Below are 26,572 nucleotides of genomic sequence, written 5' to 3'. Positions count from 1 at the left end.
TATCTGTGCTCTTCCTGGATTCCCTGGATCCCCTTTATTGTTTCTGTGTACTTATCTCCGAATCTCCCAGCTTCCACACACTCAACTCTTAACCTAATTCACCAGACCCCTTCTTCAGAGATCTGCCCTCAGGCTACAGGACACCATTACACAGGATGCACTAAGGGCCAGAAGTGGGGTGGGGTGGAGTTGATGTCCCACCCCTCACCCCAGGGCAGCAAGTAGTCAACCGCAGAATTATAGAGGAGTAGGAACACCCAGATTATTTGCCTTGATGCAGAATAAACCATACAGTGTCAATTACACTCCAGAACTCCTGTGAATGAAACTTCACCTGCAATTGGACCCTTGCTTGGCTTCTTCCTCCTCCTATTCTACTTCCCCAACTCCCTTACTGGTTTCTCACTTAAGAACTTCCTTAACAGTTATTTGCCCACAAATCTTCATCTCAAGATCTTCCCCATAACTTCTTCATCCTGCTCAACCCCAGATATTATATATTTTTTAAAACTTCATTTACAGTTGTCTGATTAGTGAGATGGAGTGTGTACCTATGTGTCTATCATAGTTAAGTTAGTTGATTTCTTCTTTTGTGATCACACATCCTTGGCTCATCTTGTTAATTCAGATTAGGTATTTTTATGTGTAATTTACATACAGGAGAGTAAACCTATTTTAATTATATAGCTCAACACATTTTTACACATGTACACACCCATGTATCCAACACCCAGATCAAGATATAGAACATTTCCAGCACACTAAGGCTCCCCAGTCTTCTTCCCAGTTAGCAGTAACCACCCCCAGGTAATTACTATTCTAATTTCTATCGGTATAGATAAATTTAGCCTGTTTTATAGGCTTATAAATGAAAACATCTTGTACATACTCTTTTGTGTCAAGCTTCTCTCATTCAACATTATGTTTGGGAAATTCATCCAGGTTGCATGTATAGTTCATTCTTTTTCATTTCTGTGTGGTTTTCCACTGTATGAGTACACCACAATTTATTTACCCATTTTACTGTTGATGGAAATGTGGGTTTTTTGCAATATAGAGCTTTTATAAAGAAGGCAGCTATGAACATTCTTTACAAGTCTTTAGGCAGATGTAAGTAGTCATTTCTGGATGTGTACTTAAAACTGATGTTGCTGGGTCATAGGTTATAGATTGTTTGGTTTGATTGGTGGTACAGCAAACATAGTAACTCTGTCATATTTGTATAAATTTCTGCCCAATTGACTGCTTGTCTTTTTAATAATAGAAATCTTCTTTTTCCCCAAGTTTCACTGCAGTATAATTTTCACATATAAAATTCACCCTTTATAAATGTAAAGTTTCCAGAAATACTATATGACCCAGCAATCCCATTACTGGGTATATACCCACAGGATTATAAATCATTCTACTATAAAGACACATGCACATGTATGTTTATTGCAGCACTATTCACAATAGCAAAGACTTCAACCAACCCAAATGCCCATCAATGATAGACTGGATAAAGAAAATGGGGCACATATACACCATGGAATACTATGCAGCCACAAAAAACGATGAGTTCATGTCCTTTGCAGGGACATGGATGAAGCTGGAAACCCATCATTCCCAGCAAACTAACCCAGGCACAAAAAGCCAAACACTGCATGTTCTGACTCATAAGTGGGAGTTGGACAATGAGAACACATGGACACAGGGAGGGGAACATCACACACCAGGGCCTGTCAAGGGTTGGAGGAGAAGGGGAGGGATAGCATTGGGAGAAATACCTAAGGTAAATGACTGGTTGATGGGTGCAACAAACCACCATGGCACATGTATACCTATGTAACAAACCTGCACGTTCTGCACATGTATCCTAGAACTTAAAGTATAATGAAAAAAAAATTGACTAGGATTATAGTCATTTAACCACCACCAAATCAAGATAAAGAACATTGCCATCACCCTGGCTGGGAGCGGTCACACCTGTAATCCCAGGGACTCACACCTGTAATCCCAGCCCTTTGGGAGGCTAAGGCAGGAGGACCACTTAAGGTCAGGAGTTCAAGACCAGCCTGGCCAACATGGTGAAACCTCATCTCTACTAAAAATACAAAAAAATTAGCCTGGCACAGTAGCACATGCCTATAGCCCCAGCTACTCAGGAGGCTGAGGAGAATCACTTGAACCCGGGAGGTGAAGTTTGCAGTGAGCCAAGATCACGCCACTGCACTCCAGCCTCGGCAACAGAGCGAGACTCCATCTCAAAAAAAGTTAAACAAAACAAAACAAAACTTTACCTGTTTATTCTTTAAGATAAACTCTAGAATTATTCCAGAAAGTGTCATAAAAATGACCGTTGCCTTCTCTGAAAACACAGATATGTAATAAATCACAAGTCCTAGCTCTTGAGTTGGACAGGTCAGCCTAGGAATCTCAGTCGCTTACTTGCTGGATAACATTAGACAAGCCGCTATCCTCTCTGATAATCAGTTTCCTCTCCTGTAACATGATTATAATAATGGCGCCTGCGTCATGGGGTTGTTATAAGAAATGGTGAACATAACTAGTATAAACGTGCCATTTGCCCAGCACTATACTAAACACTTTGTAGTGACGTATTTAAATCTCACCACAATCCTGTGAAGTATGTATTTTCCCTGTCCTGGTTTTATAGATGCAGAAACTGGAGCACAGGGAAGTTAAGTAAATTGCCTGAGGCCTGAGTCGGGCTCACGAGCAGTGTGCCAGCTACTACAGGGCTTCTCTGCTTCATAGATAAGGAGGTGACACAGGGGAGCATGGAGCATAGAGCCCAGCATGAAGAATGCGGAAAGGCTAACTTTTATTGTCATCGTTCATCTTCTTTATATTCTCAATAAAGCTGTATAATTGTCTTCATTTAGGTCATGCACATTTCTTGTTAAGGCTGGTCATAAATATTTCATGCCCTTTTGTACTATTGTGCATGGGGTGTCTCTTTTTCCTATTATGTTTTCTCATTGGTTTTTTGGGGATGCAGCAAAAGATATTGACTTGTTTACATTGAGTAGCTAAAAGAAAACCTTAGCAGCACATTAGTACCATTTAAAATTCCCCGCCAAGCAGCAGTTTTAATTATGTATGTTCTTTTAGTATCAAATGAAGTTAGTAGATAGATAATGAGACAAAAATGGAGGTTAGAAATAATATTTTAGATTTTTTTCACCCTTGGTCAAAGAGGAATAAAGAGAGAAAAGAGTAGAAAAAATGAATACACTCATCTGGGAATAGTACCCAAAAAGCCATAGCATATTACACCTCCCCACAGAAAAACTTTTTGCTCAGTTTTCTTTTTTATGTGATATCTTAAAATAATATTTGCAGTTTAAATCAACTAAATAAAAATTTTAAGGTCTTCTCACCACTGGAAGAATTGTGAGATAAGCAAATATTTCTTCCGGTTTAGATGTTCATGTTTTATTATTATTATTAATCTAACCAAGAGAAAATAACTATTTCTTGTGAAAACTTGATCTTTCTTAAATAGCCAAATTTTGTACTTATCGAAGGAAAAAACTGACAATATATTCAAAGGTTTTGACCTTTGTATAGTAGATATATTTGAAAGTGAATATGTCAACACTCTTAAGAACATTTTAGTGCCAGCCAAGATGTAACTGTGTCAATGTAACATAATGACTGATCTGCTATCAGTTGTGAACTAATGGAAAAAGATGCTTCATTCAAAGCTTAAAAGTAGAATACTTGAGGAGCGTTAATCAAAGTACTGTTTTTAAAAGGTTCAGAAGTATAGAACTACAACGGACGGTGCAGCACAGTGGGACCAGTGTCAATGAAACTGTTGCTATACCAGACCAAAAGGCAGGGGTGGAGGAGCAGTGGAAGGCCTTCAGACAAAGCCATGTTATGAAGATCCCAAAGGACAATCAGATCCAAATCCAACATATGAAGCCTAATGTGCACTTAAAGTAGGCCCACTTACAGCACAAGAAAGGATGGTCTTTCCTTAGAGTCACTCCATCCATGGCTCTTGACATTTAATTTTATTAAATAGAAGAAAACTAGTTAATGTATTAATTAAGACTTTGGGTTTGCAAATGACAAACACCTAAGTAAAACTCGTTTAAAGAAAGAAAGAAAACATATATGATCACTACTCGGAAATTCAGGAGTGCAGCTGGCTTCATATGTTGCTGGATTCAGAGGCTCAAACAATTTTAAGTGGAGAATACTTATTCCCCATTTTCTTTCTCAGGATGAGCAAGCATGAACAGAACCCTCACACCTTCTCTCACTGTGCTCATTTACTTCTCCTGAAGGTAGGAAGAGTGATCTGGGTCTGCAGGTGTGTTGGGATAGAAGAGACAAGAGGGATCTAAGATCTAGCAGAAACTCACCTCACCAAACTGTAAGCCATGACTGGGCATGGTTCAGCTCTTCCAGTGCCCTTCATTCTCTCTGATTAGTTTGTCTGTCTTGTCGTCTGCCTTCCTTGTGCTAAGCAGTCCGCAGTGGAGGACAAGGTCCAAAGATTCCAGTCATGCCAGTGGCCTGTTGCGTTAAGGAGAACTAAGTAGAAGCATGAACTAAGATAAACGAAGGAGCAGAGTGTTAGAGAATTCTTTTGGGCTGCAATCCAAAGCCATGAGCTCAATCAGCTTCTCAATCATAAAACTATTTATTTTCCAATTACCTAGCCTGCATTAATCTCTAAATTTGTTCTGAATTTAGGTAAAATAAGGTATTATATTTGGACCCCTAAAAATCCCATCAATAGTGTAATCAGAATACTTTTTTACTCTTTCCACCTGTCAAATGTTTTCCTCTCTAAGCTTCATTCCCAAGCAGATTCTCCTCATTTGGGGGTAAAGATGGCAAAAGGAAGTTGTTTACACTGAACTTGAAGCTCACAATTTCTGTAAAAAGAGAGTGATGCATAATAACTCTAGCGAATATCATGGGGAAAATTTTGTATTGGTTCAGCTTGGGTGACATGTCTATCCTTGGACAAGCATGAAGTACACTGATTCGCCATGTATGGATGACTTGGCTCCTCTAGTTGCTGGAGAATGAGTCTGCCTCACCTGAGACATAGGAGGTTAGAGTGAGGAAAGGGACCACACTTAATGTGCAGATTGAGCACACAGTAATTGGCTTAGTCTCAGTAGATTGCTAAGGGAGTTGAAATGCTTTAATTTTGTTTTCTTCATATCAGTGATTATCAACACACTGGAATCATGTGAGAACACACTACCCCAGACCAATTAAATCAGGAGAGCTCTTGGGGATCAGCAGTTTTACGGTCCTAAGGTGTTGCTGATGTACACGCAAGGTTGGCAAACATTATCTTAAGTAGCACCATATTAATTAGTCTGGGGCCAGTTAAGGATAACATTGATCATCTTCCATTACTAGCTTTAACCTGTTATTCAAAGAAGGAAGTCTGATGGTAGAGGGAGACTCTGAGAAGATGGAAGTAACAGTAACATAGCTTTTGAATCTTTCTGTATTTTACATAAAAACATACAGAACAATGAAATAGTAAACCCAAATTCCCATGAACTACATATGCAACCAAACTGGCTATAAGATAGCCCCGCAAACCACTAAATAAAAGCAAGTAGGGGCAAACCACAGACAGTGTCCATCAGGTGAATGAAGAGGAAAGTAACTAGATGCCTGAAAGATGTGAGACAAAGTGACCCACAAAAGAGCGGACCTGAGAACAGCAACTACCTTGCAGGATGGGGCCCACCCAGAGGAGTAACTGCAGGAAGTAGAATCAAATTGAGCAGAGAGGGCCAATAAAAAACCAAGGAAAGAGGTCACACAGAAGTGGGGGAGGGAACAGAGCAATGAATTCACAAAATAGTCAACTTAAAAATATGGAATATAAAACACTAAACTTTTAAAAATGATTACCTCTGGCAATAAAATGTCTGAAATATTTCATTTTAACTTTATACACTTCTTGTGATTTAATACTTTTTTCCCAGCAAGGCTTGTATTGCTGTAACATTGGGCATGTGTTTGTAACATCTAACATATGCATGTTATATATGTAACATACATATATTACAAAAGACATATATACACACACACACACACACACAAAATAGTAAGACACAGTATTTAAAAACATGGTTATGAGCTACCTTATATATGCAGAAGGCAGTGCAGGTTGGACCCATTTGGAGGTCACCAAAATCAAACCCTATATAACTTGTGAACCCAAACCAGCTGTTGAAGAAGAAAAATGAAACTTTCAAGAAAGATTGTATGAAAAACAGAAACTGCTGGTGTCTTAACCCTCACAGTATTGTACAGACATTGTGAAGGCAGCAAATAGTAATTATGTGAATGAATGAATGAATGAATGAATATAGAATGTCAAAAAAGTTTAAGTCTGTTTTCAAAAAAATCAACCTGAAAAATCAAGTAAGCATCAGGAGAATTAAAAAAAAATTATTTTTTTTTAGAATTTAGAATGGGAGAACACTATAGTGTTGAAGTAACTCATTATAATAGAGTTGCCTGAATAAGTAATTCTAAAATTGGGTCATGATCTTTTCACTTCTGATCACAAACATGTAAGACACTCCATGAACATACATAATTTCTCACCATCCTCTATGATTCCAGTTTTCTCTCTTCCTGAAAACAACATATCAGAATGCAGATGAGAGAATCTTCAGTCTCTTCTATTTAAAAAAACGAAAGAAAATCTGGTAAAAATTCAGTACAACTATTATCAGTAAATATGTAGTTGTGCCATAGGAATGAACTGGTTTGCCTGGTGACCCAGCAAGTCCTCATTCCGTGTCCTCAGATAAATTACTCTGCATCTCTAAGCCTCATTTTTTTCCACAGGGTTAATAATTGTACCCACGCTATTGTGGCAATAAAATGAAATAATGAGTGTGGAATGTATAGGAGAATGCCGACAAAATGTTGTCTAACAACAACAATAGTAATTTACCAGTAAGATAATCCTAGCATGTATGGCATTATCCTAGCATGAAGAAAACAAAAATGCCATTGAAAACCATTAAATTCAATAGCCTTAAGTTTCATTCTTAGTAAAATTATTTAATTCTGTCTCTGTTTCCCTCATGTAGTACTCAGGTTAATAGATCACTTATTCATTTTAAAAAATTATGAGTACCTACCATGTGTAAGACACATATGCATTTGTTGGTAATTAGAAACTGTATTGGGCTTTTCCTTTTATTTAGCTGCTATTTGCATATTAAAGTTTCAGCGTACTTCTCAAATGAAGGGTGATTTTAAAACCAAAGTAACACTCTGTTGGGTGGAGCCTGTCCAGATAGCTCATCTTCCACATATAAGCCTTGGAAGATTCTGGTCAGACCTCTGATGAGCTGGGCAGGAGGAGCTATCCTAACCCTTGGGGCAGAGCTGTGTGGGACCACAGATTCACCAGCTGATTGCGGAAAGCCCTTGTTTTTTGAGTTGTCCATGCCCCGTGGACTTGGTAAGCAAGTCACCCTCAGCTTTAGTCCATGGTGTCACCAGAGTACAGCAGCAGCAACCTGGTTCCTGGTGCATGGTTGCAAATAACTTGGTTTCAGTGATTTCTCGTGGAGGTGACTAAATCAATTGGTAGGCTTAGTGTTTGTGTGGACAAAGACTTAGAACCTGTTTTGCGTGGTGCAATTTTAGTTTCTGTGATCTTTCCAGTCATTTTCGTCTACAAGCTGTTGGCCCTGAGAATTATTTACATTTTAATTAGGAGTGCTCAACCCCCTCTATGAGTAGAGTCAAGCAGCTTATTTACTTCCTACTGGCAGGCTTCTGAGGAAACAGCTTAGGCAGGCTTGCTGAGCCGTTGAGCCAAAATAAAGTCACTTGCAGAAGAGCAACACCATGTCCTCACTTCTTAGCTTTGCTTCTCTGCTGGGGCTTCTCATGGGGACCAAAACTGAAATGAGCTGCTCTGTGCAGCAATCAAACTACTGCCTGATTTTTTTTTTTTCTTCCCTTTTCTCTGGATGAAGCAAACTTTTTAATAGGTTTCATTTGCATATATAATTAGCACTCATTTTTTTTAGCATAGCCAGGGAGTGAGTTTGTTCTCTGTGTGCCTTTTCAGATAAGCTTATCCTTTTAATCATGTAAGCTTTTCCTTGTTTACAAAGAAATATTTTTAAATACTATTCAGCTTCACCCCCTTCTGAAACAGAGTACTTTAAACAGAAAGCAAACTTCCTTTGATGACAGACACATGACTGTCATTATGGGTTAGTCACTGAACTATGCTCTCATACCTACAAGAGCTACAGAGATGGGAGAACTTGTTTGCCCCGGTATTAAATAACTCCACAATGCTGCCTCTTGAGTTCTTGGTTCTGCCTTTGTTTCTCTCCCTTCTCTGTCCAGCTGCCTGTCTCTAACTTTCTCTATTTCTAACTTGCTATTTCTAATCTGCCAGGAGCTAGGAAATCAGATAAGCCTGCTTCCTCCAACTGAGAAATCAGATAAGCCTGTTTCCTAGAACTAAATGTCGGACATAATGTTCTGTGAGAGAAGTGCATGAACTTCCATGCATACTTGGCTATTGTTTAGGATGCTTTTGGTTGCAAATAATTGAAAATGCTGATTCATCATGGCTTAAATAACAAAGAAATTTATTGCCTCCCAGAACAAGAAGACTCCAAGTAGGATACAGTCCAGGAAGGGTACCACAGGCTACATTTTACTCCTGGGGAATTCGACCAGCTCTGTCTTCTCCACTGTTGGCTTTGTCTTCCAGCTGGTGGCAATATGGCTGCTGTGGTTCCAGGGCCACATCTAGATGCACCAATGTTCCCAAAAAGGAGAGAGAACATCAACTTCTGTGTCTGTTTTAGGAGAAGGAAACCTTTTCCAGAGGCTTGCCAGCTGACTTCTCCCAAAGGTACCAGAATTGCCCTTTCCTAAGTCAATCACTGACTAAAGGGATAGAATTCTTAAAGTTAACCTTGGCTAACTAGTATCCATCCTGGACCAAATTGAAACTCTCCTGGGAAAAAGAAGAGGAAAAGTGGACATTGGGAAGAAACCAACATATGTGCAAGAAATGAGAATTATTTGTCTACTTATGATTTTATAATTGTGTCTACAATGAGTTAAGACTTGGAACAGAGCAACTTTTAAAAAAGTGAAGTATTATTTTAAAATCAAATCAAATGGTAACCAGAGACATTTAGCGAAAAACTAGCTTTGACATGAACCTATAAATGGAGACAAAGTTTGGTGTTGCTTTCATGTGAATATTACAGCACTTGAATGATTCAACCTAGAGTTCATAGTTCATTACAAGGAAATGTGCAAAGAAAGGGGCTGTTGAGAGGAAAGTGACACAGGTGACTGGGACTTCTTATGAAAGCCAGATACCCTTCAAATGTCTAAAGGCAAATATATTAAGTGACAGGAGTGTCCCAAGAACAAATATTTTCTTCTTGGAGCACATTAGGAAGATCTTAAGAGCTAGACCACTCTCTAGGGATAAGCAGCTATGGATATATTAGGCAAATTTGTTTGTACTTTGCATCTTTCTTACAGCTCTGGAAAAACTTCTCCCTGTATAGAGACCTCAAATTACCATCTCTTCAATTAACATAGGAATATAGATTAAATATTCTTCTGGATCTACTAATAAGCCCTCTCATTTTACAGAGTTTAACTTTGCAGGAAGATATCACTACTCTTTTGATGTGGTCCCTGACTCACCTCCCCAGCTCCAAGCTTGATTTCACATTCCATCTCTATGCTCCCCTAGCACTCAGTGCCTACTTCCAACAACAAACTTACCACACTGGATTGCAGTCTTTGATTATTGTTTGTCTTGTCCCCTAAATTCCAAGGATCTTGACAAAGGAACTAAGTTCTATTTATTTTTGTATCCACAGGGTCCTGGTACTTAAGGAATACCTTTCAGAAGGATGGATGAATATGAAGAAACTAAGGAGCAAAGGAATCAAAGATTTCTTCCAGTCTACCTGGGAAGTTAGCTGCATAGTTAGAAATAGAACCCCAAACTCCTGGCCTGTTTTCCAAACCACAGATATGCTTGGTTTATGCAGGTAAGATTTTAGTTTGGGGTGTTGTTTTTAAACAAATGCTCTAAAACTATGCTAGGGGCAGGCAAAGTTTGCAGGTATTAGAGACCAAATGACCCTGAAACCATAGCATCAGTATGTGCAGTGTTTTAGGAATGTCAATGTGGCTCAAAAAGAATTTCTGTGAAAAATATGGACTCTCAACTCTCCTCTCCAAGGCATCTTTAGTTACTAACCAGTTAGGAGACTGAGCCCCAAGCCTGTCTCTGACCCATTCCATCCCAATATACACGAAAGGCTAGATGCTATGAATATGGTGATAACATCTGCCAGAAACCTCCATCATTCATTTTATCCTTGTGACTTCTCTGGTAACTCAGCATCTCAAAGGATGAAATTTTCTTTTTATTGCGAAGTTTCGGAGTCACTTCAGACTTCAGTGAGATCATAGCATGCTTTTTGCATGGACTAGGACCAGGCAGACAGTCTCACTGAGTCACAGTCAGAGCAGGGACTCCCTCCATCCTCAGACCAGCCTTATCATGTACAAATGTGCTACCTTGTCACCTAAAGTATAAATAAAGTAAAGGTTTATTCTTGTTCCAGTTTCAATTTGACCAAGCTTCCACCAGAGCCATATACCTGTTACTGTATTTGTTTAGTTTGCTATATAACTTTCTGCAGAATATAACCCTTGCTCATTCCTCATGTTGTACGATGGACATATTCCAGAAAGTAGACTGGCCCCAGGATTCATGAAAGCCTTCTTTTTGCTTCACATCTCAGGACTTTTGTGAATTATCAGCACATTAAGTCCTGACTAGAAATGTCAAAATGTTTCAAATTTCACAAACTACAGCAGATAATTTGGCTGAAAACAATTTGGCTAAATGAAAAAGATAATTTGACTGAATAAAAAGTACTTAGAGTTTACTTTAAACTTTATTGTAAAAACTTTTATTTTAAAAGTAACTTTGTCAACAGAACAGTTGGTACAAATAATACTTAATTGAAAATGGGTGAATACAATCACTGGTTTTTCAGTGTTGGTAATTTTAGTGTGTATGTATCACAAGGTAGTGAGGCAGTTCTCTGTCCGTCATCAGCATTTTTGTCTGATTGTCACAATTGGTTCCTTTTTGCCAATTATTTATGTTATTTACTTCTTACAATACTGAAAAGTTGGAAAAGAGAATTGTTCAACAACAATATATATTTGAAACAACCTAAATAACCAATAAAATTGAACTTGCTAAAACAACCTAAAGAGCAAGTAATAGGGAAATCTATTAAAACTGGGAATTATATATTTTGTTCCATGCTTTATTTTATTATTTCAGTTCTTTGTTAATTTTCCCCTGGTATAAAAGCAATGTTACTCAATTAAAAAAATAGAAAATACAGATATGCAAAAAAAAAAAAAAAAAAGGACATTATAAATCACCTACCTGATTGAAACTTTGAGTGATTTCCTCTCAGGTAGTTTTTAACATGCCTACACACATACACATACATACACATTTATACACACACACACACACACACACATATACACCCCTGACCCCCTGCAAAATAGGATCATGCCATAACAATGTTTCATAACTTTCAATATAAACCACATATAAGAAAGCTTTAAACTGTTGGACTTTTTGATAATTTCGACTAATATTCCATTGGCCAGAAGCAAATTAAGGGTTATTATAATTATAAATAGAAAAATCTGATATGTGAACAAAATGCTTAAAGCCACATAAAGGGTTGTGACTCAATCCCATGATTAATACTAATTACTAATATATTTTAAATCCAGTTTCCATAATTTAAGACTTTTAACCATATTGTCCTATTGGCTACTTTTCTTTGGAACATATTGTTTGGTTCCTATTTGCTTGTGATCAAATCACTTTTGAGCAAATTATTATGGCATGAAGGGCCAGTTCAGTGTTAAGCTAGGTCATCCTTCCAATATCACCCTACTTGAGATAACCTTATTGGTCATTTCCATCCCATTTGTTTTGATGCACACAACATCTGAGTGTTCAAAATAGTGTTCACTATGAGCCTTGTTTCAAAAAGAATTTTAGGTGACTTTCACAAGCATATTCAACAGAACAATATTAAAAATAAAAAAAAAACTGGGTGAAGGGTACACAGGAACTCTCTGTTCTACGTTTGCACTTTTGGATAAGTCAAAAATTAATTCAAAATAAAAAGCTTTTTTTAAAAAAATAGCCTGAGGGCTGGATGCAGTAGCTCACACCTGTAATCCCAGCACTTTGGGAGGCCAAGGCAGGCAGATCACCTGAGGTCAGGAGTTCAAGACCAGCCTGGCCAACATGACGAAACTCTGTCTCTACTAAAAATACAAAAATTAGCCGGGCATGGTGGCGGGCACCTATAGTCTCAGCTACTTGGAAGACTGAGGCAGGAGAATCGCTTGAACATAGGAGGCAGAGGTTGCAGTGAGCCGAGATTGTGCCACTGCACTCTAGCCCAGGCAACAGAGCGAGAATCCATCTCAGAAAAAAGAAAAAAAGAATACCCTGAAATATACACAGATTAGAGAGACACCATTTTCCAAAACTAAGAGAAATCAAACCATACACACACACAGTTAGATAATGATAAGATGAGGCCAATGTGAGAATTATTCCATAGCAGGGTACACTCTAGGGTTTCACACAATTACTACCATAATAGAGTTGGGCCGATGTAAAAAAGAAACATGAAATGGTGTTCAATAGATCAGTAGGGTGAGTAGGGTTAACATTAATCAATTGCACATTTCAAAAAAGCTACAAGAGAATAATTTGAATGTTCCCAGCATAAAAAAAAATAAATATTTAAGGTGATGGATATCCCAATTACCCTGATTTGATTATATGAAAGTATCAAATTATCACATAAACCTGAAAATAAGTATATCAAATATGTATCAATTTAAAATATAAAAAGAAACATGGTTGTGATAAAAATCACATTATCATGTGTAAAAATGTACTGTTTTAAAAAAAAGCAAAAGGTTTCCCACACTTAGGTCTAAGAGAAACATTTCTGTGGGTTTTCCCAAAGTGAAAAATAGGTAATATAGAGGTTGCCATTCTCAACAACACCCTAACTCTAAATACAATCATGTCCTGGAGAAGCAAGAATAGGATCCTGGATTTAACAGAAAGGGCAGAGCACTTAGATTTTAATAGTCATGAGCTATTAGAAATATATTTTAAACAATTTTCTTTTTAAAAGAAAAAAAAGTCTAACTGTGGGAGGAGTGGTGTAAAGAATGTTTCAGGAAACATCAGCCTACCTGCCTTGTCAGGAGAGCTTTTAAAAAATTAAATACTAGATAAGACAAGCAGAGGCAATATGCAGGTCTGTATTTCCCAGCTATCAGCCAAGACTGAAAAGCAAGACTCAAGTCATTATGAAGAAATGGAGAAGCATAGTGTTCCCTTAAAATACCTGACATACCTCATGCTGGGAAACACTGCCTGCACTGTTTATGTGTTGGGTTTTTTATTTAGACCTGTTAAAAAAATGGAAGGAAGGTCGAGTCTACCCCAAGCAAAATCATACAGGAACTGAAGTTGTGGCACCTATTTGCCTCCCCTTGTAACTTTCTCCCCTCCCCAACTTAAAAGGATGTTGCCTCCAGGCTGAAAAGAAAGGGATGGATGCAATCCAAAGAAGAATGAGGGCCAGGGGAAGTGTGAAGTCCAGCCATGGAGGTAAACCCCCAAGGGAACAAAATCCACTGGGGCCCAGGTGGGCTTGCGTGAGCTCCAACTGGGGGAAAAAAAGGGAAGATCCTATGGGTCTCTTTTCCTGGGCCCAGTTCTATTCTCAGACTCTTCCTCTGGTGAGGGAGGATGGAGAGGGGGCTTCTTACCACTTTAGACTCACAACACTGTCCTGTTCTTTCCTCCAAGAGATCTAATCCTTACTTGGTATTATTTACACTTAGCCTCTAATGTGATGGAGCTTTTAAACCAGGATTGGCTGTCAGCAAGTCTCCTAGGTTATTCTAGAGTTTGTGGGGATTGGAAAGGAGTGGGTATTGTGTAAGAATCCAAGCTTCCTACTGACAGCCCTAGGACTTAGAGCCCAGCCAACCTGAGCACAGGTCTCCTAGCCCAGCTACTTTTCTCTGCTCTCACCCCATTTCTTTCTCTTCCCCTCCACTCCAAGATGCTGGGCATGCAGGATCCATTCGTACTGCAATTTCTTCTCCAGTCTTTGCCCTGGGTGCTTAGGTCTCTTCACCTGCCCCTTCTCTGCCCCCATCCCAAGAATGATAAGAAAGCCTTTCCATCCTGAACTGGGCATTGTTCAGCCTCCAGAAACTTGGTTCTGGCTCTTTTGAGAGTGGTTGGGATGCTGCTGCACAGAAGGAAACAAGAAAGTGAAGTGAACCCAACAGCCTCAGCCATGGGCATTGGTAAGTAAGATGGAGGCTGGAAATCCTACAAGCTGCAGATCATAGATCCTGATGCTCACTGGCCTCATAATACAGATTCAGATAAGGAAGTTAAGGTCCTGAGAGACTTGTTCAGGATCACTCATTTATTTATTGCCAAAGTCAAGACTAGAATCCACTTCACACAAATATCACCCAATTGATGTTGCTTCTTTTATTGTGCCAGATGCAAGCAGAAAACTGTGGTCCTTCCAGAAATACTCATGCCAACAGGAGTATGGGAAAGATATCAGAAAAGCTTTCCAGGGTCTATGTAGTGGCTCGTATCTATAATTCCAGCACTTTGGGAGGCCGAGGTGGGTGGATCTCTTGAATCCAGGAGTTTGAAACCAGCCTGACCAACATGGTGAAACTCCATCTCTACAAAAAATGCAAAAAATTAGCCAGATGTGGTGGCACAGGCCTGTAGTACCAGCTACTTAGGAGGCGAACGCTGGAGAAGTCTAGGCTGCCGTGAGACCCCTGCACTCCAGTCTGAATGACAGAGCTAGACCCTGCCTTAAACAAAACAAAACAAAACAAAGATATCCACTGAAACTGTTTATAGATAATATGAAACTAACAAAATATTATTTACTAGATTGTATATTTTCATAGCAGCAATTTTAAAAAGAGGTCGAATTTCACCACTATTTCTTCCTTTCTTCCTGGAATTAGGCATTGTTTTGATAATCTTGGTCAACTGAAAATATTCTCTCTATAACTATCAAGTTAGTGTGAAAGTTTTTTAGGAAAAAATGCTTTTCTATTTTAAACTGAATCACAACACATATGTATAGACATCAGTTTCTGGAAGAAGAGCTATTTTTAAATAGTGCATAAAATGGCATTTAAAATAAGCCATTTTATCAGAGTTGCCTCCCTTGCCTAACAAGCTATTCTGAAACTAATCAAATGATTCCATTATTCAGTCCAAGTAAACAAATGTTAGTACCTAAGTGTTAGTTTCTGCATGGGACACAAAGAGATGCTGCTCCCACACAGATCCCCATCTGCGGAAAGAGTTAGGTAAGGGCAGAGCAGCTGTCACAGGAGATGGGGGATGAGGGGGGTGAGTGAGCAAAAGGAGTGCAAAAACCTATGGAGAGGGAAAGCAGGGAGGGAAACAACAAATATTTGTTGAAAAAACATTATCCTGGAATAAATCAGACATTTAGTAAAAGTAGTTGTGGAGGCAGAGGCTGGGAGGATGAGAGGGATTGAATAAAAAAATTCCTGGCTTTTTGCCTCCAGAGCACAAGCATTTAGCAAGTCCAAATATTGAAGATACTGTAATGATTTTTAAAAGAATATGCAAAATATTTTAATTTCACTCCTTCTAAAAACACTTATCTCTTTCCACCATGGTGAACTTATCCAAATCCCTGGGTCCTAGCCATTTTTGTCAGCCTTTTAATATTAAACCAGAAGGATAGAAATCCCACCAGCCCGGAGACCTTTTGCTTTTGTGTCACAGTCACCCTGTCCCCAATAGCTCATATTGTATCTTCATTTGTGCTTGTACTGAGGATGGAGTTTCTTATGGCTTAACCCACTCATTCAACAAATATTTAGTGAGCATCTGCTGTGTTCTAGGCATTGCCAGGCACCAGTATTAGAAGGGTGAATATAAATCTTCAGGGAAATGCAAATCAGAGCCACAATCAGGTATCACCTCACAACGGTTAAGATGGACATTATATTTTGAAAAAAATCAAGACAAGTGTGAGCAGGCATGTGGTGAAATTAGAATCCTTGTACACTGCTGGGGGGGAATGTGTAATGGCATGGCTGCTGTGGAAAACAGGATGGAGGTTTCTCAAAAAATTAAAAATAGAACTACCATTTAATCCAGCATCTCACTTCTGGGTATATACCCAAAAGAATTAAAATAAAAATCTCAAAAGAAATATCTGTACTCCCACATTCATTATTTATGGCCAAGATAAGGAAACAACCTACATGTCCCTTGATGGATGAATGGAAAAAGAAAATGTGGTATATACATACAATGGAATATTATTCAGCCTTTATGGAAAGGAAAGCCTGCTATATGCGACAACATGGATGTACCTAGAGGACATTATACTAAGTGAAATAAACCAGTCACAGAAGCCCAAATACTGCATGATTCCACTTACAGTAGATATCTAAAATAGACTCAGAAATGGAAAGTAGAATGGTGGTTGCCAAGGGCTGGGGGAAGGGAGAAACGGGAAGTTATTGTTCAACAAAGTTTCAGTTATTCAAGATTAGTAAGTTTTAGAGAACTACTGTACAACATAGTGCCTTGTAATTAACAACACAGTTTTGTGCACTTAAAAATTTATCAGGAGGGTGTATCTCACAGTAAATGTTCTTACCACAATAAAAAAAAAAAAAATCAAGCTAAACAAAATAGAAGGGTGAATACACCCTTAAATAAATCAGGTGTAAACAAGGGAGTCAAAGACGTGAAAACAGAAAGGTAGCTGGAGCCACAGGGCAGAACTAAACCACCAGGGCGAAACATTCTGTAGAAGTATTGTGGGAAACAAATTAAGCCACCCAAATTAGGGTCTCAAGCCCATTATTTCCTAAGTACTCCAAATTAGAACAGTATGTACATCCTAATTTTTGCCAGTTTGCCAATTTGATAAGCAAAAAAAAAAAAAAAAAAAAAAATAGTTTATTGTTTTCCCCTGGGACTGGAACAATATCACAGGCTTCTGGCCAAAGTTTCTATCCCCCCAACCCCTGGTTGATCCCCTATGAAAAGTGTCATCTTCTAGTTCTAGTTCTGGAGCAAGCTCCAGGGTGTATTTCAAAGGCAGCATCAGAAGACCAAGGGGAAAATCAGAAGGTTCCCTATGGGCTTCCTATTTTTTTTGGTCTGATGTAAGGGCATATCATTTAGTAAGGTAGAGATCTGTGGTCAAAGAAATGATCCTATCCTTTAAGGTAAGACTAGTTCCACTTTAACAAAGAGTGCCTTTGTCTCCTGGGATCAAGACAGTACAATACCCTACATACAACACAATCCCCCAGCATGCATAGGACAACAGGAGCACACACTGGTCATTTGCCCGCAGAGCCACCTACATGAAAGGAAGGCTGGTAGGTGCAGAGCATAACTCAGTGAATGAGCCATGTCCTTCCCTGCAGATAAGGTGACTAGTGTGCCTGCAGCTAAAGAAAATTCTGGCAATGCATTGGCTTTGTTGGGCCAAACCTCTCCCTGTTCCAGCAACATATTTATCCAGTTTCCTCACCTACTTGTAAAAAGAAAAAATGCAGCTGGGTGACATGTAGCCCCTTCGGGATTTCTAATCAGACAAGGAAGAGCAAGAGCTAAATAGAAGTAATAAAGGTCTTCATTTATTGTGTTGTTTGTAAAAAGCTTTGTTAAGGCATAATTTACATACCATAAAACTCATCTATTTGAAAACACAATTTAAGGAATTTTAATAAATTGGCAGTTGTGTGAAATTTGCCAACTCTCCATCACCCCCAAAAGATCTTTTGTGTCCACTTATAGCCAATTCTAGCCCCAAAACAACCATGATTCTGCTTTCTGTTTTTTATAGATTTGCCTTTTCTGGAAATTTCACATAAATGGAATTGTACAACATACAGGTTTTTGCGTTTGGCTTCTCTCAGTTAGTATCATGTTATTGAGCTCCTTCAACACCATAGCATGTATCAGTACTTCTTTACTTCTCATTGCTGCAGAAAATTTCATTGTATGGATAGATCACATTTTGTTTTTTCATTCACCAGTGGATAGATGTTTGGATGGTTTCCAATTTGGGCTATTATGAATAAAACTGCTATGAATGTTCCCATGCATGTCTTCATATGAACATATGTTTTCATTTCTCTTGGGTAGCTAGACACGAGTAGAATTAGCAGGTTATATGGCAAGTTTATGTTTAACTTTTTAGAAACTGCCAAACTATTTTCCAAAGTGGCTCCATCATTTCCCATTCACACCAGCAATATATGTGGGGTCCAGTTTCTCCACATCTTGCCTAACACTGATCTTTTTCACTATAATCTTTTTAGTTGGTTTACATATTTTGAAGACTCAGATTTTTCCCACCCTCCAGGCCCAGAAACCAGCATGGCTAAGCATAAGGTTTGGGTCCTAGATGGCTAAAGCTCTTGAGGTGGTGGTACTTTGGGAAGAGTGTGGTTGTGGAGATAGACAACCACATCCCTGTTACTGTAACAAGGAAGGGGTAGAGCAAGGCCAGATACCTTCTGTTGTCCAATCTCTATTGTTCAAGACAGGAAAACCAGTTCTTCTAAAGACAAAGAGTTTCCTTCAGATTAGAAATTATCTCAACTTGTTCACACAAGGATTTATGAACATTTATGAGCACCTTTAGAGAGATGAAAAAAGGGATTTCTCATATACTATAAGAAATCAGCTAATTCAACTTCAATATATTTTTTACATCTGTTGCAAGCAAAACATTATGCTGGGAGGGAGATAGAGCAAAACAAAGTATCTAATTAATCAAGTTTAAAATCTGCTCACTCCAGCAGATGGAAGTAGGGAAAAGAGGTAGGATGGGAAGGGGGTGGTACCATTGCCTCTGATAAAAATTGTTGAGTCACAGCACCTTAGCATGTGTCTAAGTCATCAGTGTATGGAGGTGTAAAGCGGGAGGAAGTTCAGCAAATGCTTTAAAAATTAATTTGGGGGTTTTAATAATTATAACCTCAAAGTAGGCATCTGTGCAGTAACAATTCTGAGAGTTTTAGCTGCCTTCCAATTAGTGACCCTAACTTCTGAGTAGATCCATTTATGACTCATTGCTTATGACTTTAAAGCTATTCCAGGGTTTGTCAGCATCTTGTGAAATTAGATGGGGAGGGCTAAGAGGAGGCAAACCTGGAAAACGACACAGTTTTGTGAAGATTAATCACAGGCTTGCCCTCTGTGGGTAGAGAAGGGATTCAACTGGCTTCTCCATTTCTTACAAAATAGCTTTTCTCTTTATCCCTGAGCTGTGAACCAATGGTATGCTAGAAGCTTATGAAGTATGTTTAGGGAGCAAAAGCCAATTGGGTATGTTTTTCCCAATTCTACATTCAGCGTCATCTATAACCAGCAAACACTAGGAATCAGAACCAGTTGTTGAACATTTGCCAGCACATCACTGCAGAGAATTGTACAAATTCTCCAGCAAGGCATTCTGGATAATCTTCCTCTGCGCCTAAAGAAGAATTCTGAGGCTGACCTTGGAAGGCAGCTACAACAAGCGCTACAAAAGTCTCAAATGGATTAACAAATACAAAAAAAATAGGTATAGCTAAGCTTTTTCTTGTAGAGGAATGATGGCAATAGAGTGCCCCTGGATTCAACACAGAAGCTGACATTAACAGTTGGGGGTAGCCATTGGGAATTAAAAGCACAATTTTGTAAGGTGGATCAAACAGCTTCATAAATAACTATGATATGAGACAGAAGGTGGGCAGAGGCACAATATACAAATGAGAGGAGATTATTCAGAGGAGGCAAAGTCTGAGCCCACCACACGGCCAGGTGTAGGGCCTCTCACAGGTGAGAAATGCCCGGGCTGCACCCATTTCTAAGCCTCCTGTTGTACTAACACAGGAGGAAATGCCACAACAGGATTACAAACATTGTCGTATGTCTTTACTAAATATATTACTACTTTGAATACACCTACACACAAAATATAATGCTATACAATTGCAATTTTCATAACATTTTAGAAGTTATTGAAATATTAATTCACTGTGCACTACAGGGGGTATGGTTTCAATAGAAAGATGTTTGATAAACATCTTTTTTGAAAACTGTTAGTGAATCTCAGTGACTCCTTGTTGAACCTCTGTGGGAGGTCAGTCTAAACCTTAGGGCCATCTTGACAGGAAAGCCCCCACCCCCAGAACCAGGATTATAGCAAAGTTTATGACCTCCAAGCAGGACTTTGTCATATATACAGAAAGAAGCATTTATCCAGCAGAACTTGGAAATTTTCATTTTTACATAGGTAAATTACCCCAATAACAAGTGTATCGCCCTCAAATACACAATTTTATCTATACAGTATTTAATGAGAAAACTTCCACAGCCTTCTATTATAGGTTTTTAAAAATAACGTCACCTACTGTTGACAAATTCAGAAGTATTGTTACTCTCGGCTGTCATTATGTGACATGGTAACTGACAATACAGTTTTGCCCTTTTAAGGTTTTGTCTGCTGCCCACTTAGTGCTGAAGTCACTTCCTGCTGCTGTTGGCACATCTGCCCCCTGCAGCTGAGCTTTTTCTGGTTGGTGATTACCCTGTACACTGGTTTGCTTCTATTTGGAGAATCAGATAAGCCGCTTGTTTACATTTGTTATGATTTGTTATGAAGAATCTGTAATGTAAGAGAGGGAGCTGCAACCTCTGACCCTGATGGGACTGCATAACCCACCTTCTGCACAGACTTCATAGGCTAGAGCTGTGCTTGGGAGCTTGATTGGTGCTGGAAATACAGCATCTAGATGAGGAGTTTTTAATATACTGTTATGGGCTGAATTGTGTCCCCCTCAAACTTCACATATTGAAACCCCATCCCCAGTATCTCAGAATAAGATTGTATTTGGAGATAGGGTCTTTAAAGAGGTATTTAAGTTAAAATGAGTCATTAGTGTGGGTCCTAATCTGATAGGACTGGTGTACTTATAAAAAGAGATTAGGACGGACACAGACTGGCACAGAGGGAAGACCCTGTGAAGACACAGAAAGAAGATGGCAGTCTACAAGCCGAGGAGAAAGGCCACCGAAGAAACCAACCCTGCTAACACTTTGATCTTGGACTTCTAGCCCCCAGGATTGTGAGAAAATAATTTTTTGTTGCTTAACACACTTAGTCTGTGGTACTTTGTTATGGTGGCCCGAACTGACTAATACACTCACCAGGCAGCTTTCACCTGTGGTGTAGTGTCCTGAGATTATGCCTGGAGTGGAGAACAGTAAGAGCTATCCCATAGGCTCCCCTCACGAAGCCCATGTCTCAGGACAACTCTTTTATTTAACCTGTTTGTATTATTGCAAACTTTAAGGTTTTCTAGGTACGGAGCCACCAACTCCCTGACGAGAAAGGAAGAGATGACTGGACCCTGCAAGGAGACAGAGAAATGAGCTTTGGTGTACACAAGAATAATGAGGAATTTAAGCAAAAAAAAATAAAAAAATAAAAAAATTCTCCTATGGGAAGATGGCTTCTGAGCTATTAGTTAAAAATTAAGAGAAACACCAGGAATTGTTGTTAATTCTTTCCTAAATCTATCAGTTCAATTAGCTGCTGAGACCAAAAATGTCATACGTTGTGAATTTTTATACACAAAACAGTTTTTATAAAGCATAAAAGTAAATCATCAGGGTATCTTTGAACAAAAACACAGTGAAAGATGAATGACTATGTAAAAACCCGATTTGAATAATTTTGAAAAGACATCAGATAAAAAGAAAAGGCCTAGAGAGAGAATGAAAATTTGAAGGGAAAGAAGGAACTTAGATATGAGGACAAAAGAGACCAGGAAAAAGAGTGAGAAGGAACAGAACTGCAGTTTTGGAGATTATGAGATGAGGTCTAGGTAGACAGCTGCTGTTTCCCTCAAACCTCAGAGTGCAGACCTGATGAAAACTTGTGAAGTTTAAAAGTCTTGCTTTAGGATACAAGAAAGACAATCAACCCTTGCCTAATAGGTAATAAACAATATTCTATTCTTCTCCCAGTTGTTGGCTGGACCAAAAAAATGTATATAGATTTGAAGTAGATTTGTGTCAACGTACTGATGAATGGATAATATTAAAGGAAACTTAATGTTTGAGAAATTCCTAAGGAGCAGAGGCTGAATCCAGGGTGAACAAACTCACTCACCCACCGTTGATCCCAGAGCCCCTGCCTGAGATAGAACTCACATGTGTCCTCATGGGGCACAAACCAAAGACACCCGAGAAGCCTAGGTGGGGTGGGAAACACACAGGACAGAGAAGCGCTAGCTTTTTACATATCTTCAAGGGGATTTCATTTCTTATCTCCTTACTAACCTTAAAATTTTCCCATCTTCTTAGAAGTGGTAACCATTTCTGAGAAAACACAAATAACAAAAAGTATGTTTTTCCACTGTTCCTAAATGTTAAAGTAGAAAAAACTTAAACCAACTTGGAGTCCTTGGAAGTCAATGATTGCCTACTGAAAAGCATGTCTTTGTTTCCACATAATGCCTGGCAGGTGAGCTCAGACACAATCTACTGACTTCAGGACTGTTATCCCTGGGCTCAGAGATGTCCCTTGCAGATTGACTCCAAAGAAAGCCAGCAGGTCCAGACTTGGTGTGGCTGAACCCCAGGCTCGTGAGCTGATATGATTAACACATTAGCTTCAGACGTGAGCACCTGCAAGCAAGGGGATGGGGCCTGGCAGAGCTGCTAACAAGTCAGATTCCAAAGAACCTGACAGACTGGAAAAGCAAACACAGATGAGCATGGCCAGGTGTCCATAAATTGACTATTTAACCTCACCTGAGTTCACTTCTCTGGTGACCACACTAGCAAGAACTTTAGCCATGTAACTTACCAACCTGTGAGCTCTAATTAAAGTTTGCTAAGAGCTTTATAATCGCCGAGACAACTGCTCTGGGAATGCAGAAGTGCTCATACATACACAGTGCTGCTCTTAATCTTTTGTTGTTATTAGGATTCTTCCTGTTTGATAATAATGATTCAGCACATAATTGACTGCAAAGATTCTACTTTTGTTGTGGGGTAGGAAGTCCTTATTTGAAATACTCTTTTCCTTCTGACAGTGGTGCCATGTAAGCACCATAATGCACGTACACAGCAGGGAGGATGGATGGCACTAAAACATCCGTCCCCTCTCCTCAAGCCTCTTCTGGACAGAGGAATCAGGTGTGAGGTGAACAGTCAGGAGTGGGGTGGAGATGCTGTCCCTGGGCTGTCACTGAGGTGTTCTCCATGAGCACACATTGGTTGGCATGTGATTCAAACCCAGCCTTTGATTCATAAGACATTTTAGCTCTCATTCTGTGACTTGAGATGTGAGTGCTAGAACAAAACGGTTGACTAGAGGTGGAAGTCGGGCATTTAACTTTAGGATTCATTTACTTCAGAGTCTAAAGTATATACTCCCCTACCCCCAACACCCACACCACACCCACATAGTCCCAAACACCACATCTTTTTTTTTTTTGAGATGGAGTTTTGCTCTTGTTGCCCAGGTTGGAGTGCAATGGCATGATCTTGGCTCACTGCAACCTCCACCTCCTGGATTCAAGCGATTCTCCTGCCTCAGCCTCCCAAGTAGCTGGTGTTACAGGCATGTGCCACCACGCCCAGGTAATTTTGTATTTTTAGTAGAGACGGAGTTTCACCATGTTGGTCAGGCTGGTCTCAAACTCCTGACCTCAAGTGATTCACCCACCTCAGCCTCCCAAAGTGCTGGGATTACAGATGGGAGCCACCGCATCCAGCCAACACCCCATCATTGTTTGGCCATCAGATAATTCATTCTACAAACCAGCTGAGTAGGGGCAGGAGGCCAAAACTGCAAGGAGGCTAACTTTGACCTATTCCATTCTCAAACGTAAGCCAAATAAACACAAAATGTTTGAATCTGGAGGAAACTTACAGGTCTATGAAGTCCAAATTTCTATACAATATGAAATCTCTTGATTGCCTCACCAATGTATGGTCACGTACCCTTTGTCCGAATCTGTAAAGACAGTAGGTAGATTTTTTACCCTGAACCTAATGAAATGTTCCATTTTGTGCCTCTCACTGCCAAGGTCTTCTTCCAGGCCCTGTACTAAATTTTGTATGTATAGTTTTTTTTTTTTTTTTTTTTTTTAAAAGCGCCTTCTGGGGGCCCTGTATAAGCTTCTGGCCCCACAAAACCTGAGGTAGGGACAATAATACCTTTCCAAAGAGCAATGCAAAATGCTTTCTTACATTGGAATGAAATCTGCTTCTACAAATACACTGAAAATATCAGAAACATGTTCTCAGTGATAGAGTGATATTTCTGAGATTGAGTGTATTCATTGAGTGAGTATTTAACAGGGTTATCTGAAAGTCCTACATTTAGATTTAAAAATAGTTGCTCTCTTTCACCCCAGTACCTTCACTCAGGCTGACCTCTCTTCCTAAAAATGTCTCATCTTTATTTTGTCTGATTATCTCCCACTTTGCTTTCAGATCTCAAATCATTAGCTCCTCAAGAATGTCCTCCCTAACTTCCCTGACTAAGACAAATCTTCCTATACCTAGTGTTATCACACCATGCTTCTTCAGGGCACATACCACGTTGTAACTTTTACACATATTTGCATGCTTAGATTTCTCTCTAAATAACCCACCAAGCTGAAAGATGCAAGAGGCCCAATCATTACCTCCTTTTTCTCACCCCTGCCAGCCCAAACTCAGCACAGAGCCTGGCACAGAGAAGACACTCAAGACATATTCACAGACTGAATCAATGATGCACAACAAAGGTTAACAGCAATTGGTAAGAAAAGGTCCTCTAGATTTAGGTTGAACGTAAATTTGATAAGAACTGAAAAGTCCATGTGATAAGGAATTATATTTTAGCTCATTATGAGGTACATTTTCTGATAATTATTGCTGTCCAATGGTGAAATGGGCTACCTTAAAAAGTAGAGTATGACCCTGAAATGTACATGTTCACAACTAGGAAGGCTTAGAATTGGACAATGATCAGATAGATCATTTAAGATTTGTTTCAACTAGAGATCTTGTGGCCATTGAGATATAGCTTTTGTTAATGGCACGATGATGATCTGCATATGTGTTAATATGGTACTGTGTTTAACAAGGAAGATATTAAGTAGAACGAAACAGTTTCTGTTAGAAATTTACGTTCGCTATACATAGGAACCAACACAGAGGAGTAACTATATGTAAGAAAATAACAGCACTGGAAGGGGGAACCCAGAAAGAATCTGCAATCTCACTGAGTACAGAAAGATCAGAGTTCAGAGCGCTTAAGGTGTTTAGGATTTGTAACCCTGAGTACCATCAAGGAGGGAGCTGCAGGGTCTGGGAAATCTACAGAGAGGGTCATTCAGGTATTTGACTGTGTGCTATTCTGGACAGGCATGACAGGAAACCACCCAAGGCTGAGGAAAGAACCATGAGAATGAGTAGGCAGAAAAATGTTTGGAACTTACACAAGGCTTGGACTAGTTAATGGTCCTTTCAGCCAAAATAGAGAGACCTCTTAATGCAAAGGCCATCAGGTGTTGGCAAACTACTGCTCACAGGCCACATCCAACCCACAGACTTTTTCAACAGCTCACAAGCTAAGAATGATATGTGTATTCTTGAAGGATTGAAAAAACAAAGAAATATATGCAACAGACTGTGTGTGGCCTACAAAGTCTAAAATATTTACTATGTGGCCACTACCAAAAAAGTTTACCAATCCTCCAAATAGTCTATAGACAGCTATCAGTATTACTATTATTATTATTATTATTATTATTATTATTATTTATTATTATTATTTTCGAGAAACAGCCTCACTCTGTCACCCAGGCTGGAGTGCAGTGGCACGATCTCAGCTCACTGAAACCTCCACCTCCTAGGTTCAAGCGATTCTTATGCCTCAGCCTCCCAAGTAGCTGGGATTACAGACACACACTTCCACATCTGGCTAATTTTTGTATTTTTAGTAGAGACAGGGTTTTGCCAGGCTGGTCTCAAACTCCTGACCCCAAGTGATCCACCCAACTTGGCCTCCCAAAGTGCTGGGATTATAAGGTGAGCCACTGCACCTGGCCTGTTATCAGGTTAGTAGTAGATATAAGTTAGCCCTAAGATAAAGACTGTCCTGGACCCACCCTAACAAACTTGAGAGCAATCCTCAAGAGGATTCTACTTGTAACTTAGCTAGCAATGAAACAGAAGCCTAGTACTGTTTAATGAAATACAACAAAATCCAGTTTCCTAAAATATAAAATTCATATTGGTCATTCAATAAAAAATTGCCACACTTGCAAAGAATAGGAAAATACTACCCTG

The 26,572-nt window shown here is 39.2% G+C and overlaps 1 long non-coding RNA gene across 3 annotated transcripts in view; it reads left to right on the top strand.

Moving 5' to 3' along the window:
- LOC111546419 overlaps positions 1-26,572 on the top strand; it is a 69,105-nt gene that overhangs the window by 30,271 nt on the left and 12,262 nt on the right. For 2 of the 3 annotated variants that reach the window (XR_002732777.1, XR_002732776.1), the window contains 3 exons: positions 8,759-8,902; positions 9,897-10,070; positions 13,688-16,885. This is a non-coding gene — a long non-coding RNA (uncharacterized LOC111546419). Of the gene's footprint in view, positions 1-8,758; positions 8,903-9,896; positions 10,071-13,687; positions 16,886-26,572 lie in introns of those variants that run through there. The other variant, XR_002732778.1, reaches the window with a different exon arrangement.

This window comes from Piliocolobus tephrosceles, chromosome 11 (assembly GCF_002776525.5).
Source record: "Piliocolobus tephrosceles isolate RC106 chromosome 11, ASM277652v3, whole genome shotgun sequence".
In the NCBI taxonomy this organism is placed as follows: domain Eukaryota; kingdom Metazoa; phylum Chordata; class Mammalia; order Primates; family Cercopithecidae; genus Piliocolobus; species Piliocolobus tephrosceles.
Note: the sequence above shows the minus strand (reverse complement) of the source record. Positions and strands in the feature narration are given on the sequence as shown.